This window comes from Priapulus caudatus, unplaced genomic scaffold (genome assembly GCF_000485595.1).
Source record: "Priapulus caudatus unplaced genomic scaffold, Priapulus_caudatus-5.0.1 Scaffold721, whole genome shotgun sequence".
NCBI classification, from domain to species: Eukaryota; Metazoa; Priapulida; class Priapulimorpha; order Priapulimorphida; family Priapulidae; genus Priapulus; species Priapulus caudatus.
In genome coordinates, this window is record NW_014577782.1 from 152495 (window position 1) to 155102 (window position 2608).

The window sequence follows — 2608 nt, forward strand, 5'->3', positions numbered from 1 at the left end:
TTGGGGCGGGAATCTGACCCCGAACGCCGCCCCGACGGCCCGCGCTTTCCAATACCGGTTCGAAATCCCCGCTCAGACTCGTGATGAAAAAACGCCGGAGTGAAAAGGTAGCGGGAGGTCGCCCTTGCAGCCCGAATGCCAGCGCTAATAACTTGCTGATGCGTGATTTGTAAATTTCGCGCACCTTCGCACTTGGCCCGGATGCGGGCTCGCGCGCTTGCCATTGATATGGTCACGCGTATGTCGTGTAAGGAGAGGTGGTGGCGAGATCAACCAGCGGCCATAAGGAGATAATCTTTGCTTGTGCCCGGCAGTCACTCGCCGTAAAATTGTAACGCGGCATTGCGCGCCATAACGTGCGTATTTCTGTCGTTAGGCTTTGCGCGAATAAAGACTTAACCGGCGACACCCGTTAGTTACGCCCATAGGGATGGACAGCGGTGACTTAATGTCACATACACGTTTTGGTCTCCTTGCGTAAACAAAACGCCAAGTTGAATCTTCCTGCCGGGTAGAACAATAGTGCGCATGGTCCAAGCGAGATGCCAATGTAATTATTGCTGTGAAACATAATAACGCAGCCGGCGGTGCGTGTTACGTAGGTAAACTGGTGATGGCCCCTTATAATTTGGTAAATTTGAAAAGTCATGTCTCTGTACTGCAATGGTACGAAGGAGAGAACATGCAAGCCTGTCTTATCGGGTACTACGACAACCGTGATAATATTGTAGTAATATAATAGGTCCGAGTGCGGATCGTGTGGCAAAGCCAAAGTGGGGGGTAATGCTCCTTGAATAGATAATAGGATATCTCGAAGTTGGTGAGCTGGAATCAACACAGATGGTAAGCGTCCCGATAGCAATGTAGCGACCGACTGTGAAATCGTATCGAGCGCATCCCTGCCATGATCAAACGCAAGTTTTAAACTAGTCAAGGCCAGCTGTAATTTAGTCAGGGTAATAAATTCCCGCTGAGTTGCAGCCTGCCAACCTGTCATTTTCTGTAAAATGCCGTTGACAGCTGTAGTAAGCCTCTGCGTCTGTAGCATCAACACAGATATATTGCGTTTATTCATTTCCGTCGTTATGCGCGTATAATTCATAACTGTTAATGAATCGTCCACTGCTGTCATAATCGCTTGCTGTGTATTTCCCATTGCCCCTATACGCTGCTGCAAAGCTTCCACGTCCTCCTCAGTCGCTGTGCCAAATAAAAATTTAGAGAGTTTACCGACCCCAGCAATAATTGCGCGTTTATCCCTTGCGTAGTGTAGGGAATGTAAGTCATTAAGCTGTTGCGTCATGAAGACGAACCGATGCTGAAACCACGTGACGTGTTCTTGTAGTAGTACTTGTAGTGCTTCTCGAATTTGAGAGGCATACGCGTCTACTGAACTACGTGACGCTGGTTTAGCAGGAGCTGCGGGGAGTGCCGTGATCTCTGATAGCTGTTTGTTAAGCTCATCGAGATATTTATGGATAGGGGTTAATTCGAGTTTGAACCCGATGCACCACGTTGATTGCGTAATTGATAATTGGCCTCTTGGGACGAAAACGACACCCTGCGTCGGCTGGTGTATGTTCGTGGCTAGCGTCGGCCAAATCATGAGTACGCACAGCAGCGCGGTGTAGTTATGCCGTGCCATCGTGGCCTGTAAATAAACGTGATAACGGTAAGCTATGCCGTGTTATTGCTCTCTGTACATAAGCGCGCCAACGGTACGAGATCATCTTGTGACCATTGAGAGTCAGGCGCGTCGTGCTCCACTGGACTAACAGCCCTCGGGGCAACTAGCGTCGCGTCTCTAATCGGTCGTGCGTCATTCAATTTAACCGCAGTATTCGGGCTATTCCACTCCTCGAATGGATGCGCCGGCCTTAAATTGTCTACGTGCACGTCGTACGTGCGAGTATCACCCTCACGCTTTATCCGCATCCGCCGCGTTGTTAGTTTTTCTATAATCCGGTAATAAGGTCTCCATAAACTTGCAAACTTACGTGTTTGAGTGCCTGATAAAACAGGGTTAAACCAGAGCACGGGATCACCGGGTTCGAACGCGAGGTCTCTCGCGCGTTCGTCGTACAATCTTTTGTTTTTCTGACGTGATGCTCTCGTGTTACGCTCAATGTATGTGAATGCCCTGTGAAGGCGCTCGGTGGCATGGGTAACCGGATCGTCTGAATACGAAAGACGGCGTGGGTGTAATAACACATCTAACGGTAAACAAGGCGACCTGCCGTAATGGAGAAAATAGGGTGAGAATTGCGAACTTTCGTTAATAGCTGTTCTGTACGCGAAAAGCACTGGATTAATATGCACTTCCCAATCTGTGTGGTCGACCGATATTGCTGATGATATCATCGTCGCTAGCGTTCGATGAAACCGTTCTAGCTGGCCGTTCGATTGAGGGTGATAGGGGGCCGTACGTATGTGATTGATCTTGAGTAGCGTAGTTAGCCTTGCGAGTAATTTATTCACGAACTCCAAGCCGTTATCTGTCAATATGGCTCTTGGGCAGCCATGGGTGGTTATATAACGGTTTACAAATACGTCTGCTACCGTTGATGCACTTCGATCTGGGATTGCGTACGCCTCGGGCCAATTCCAG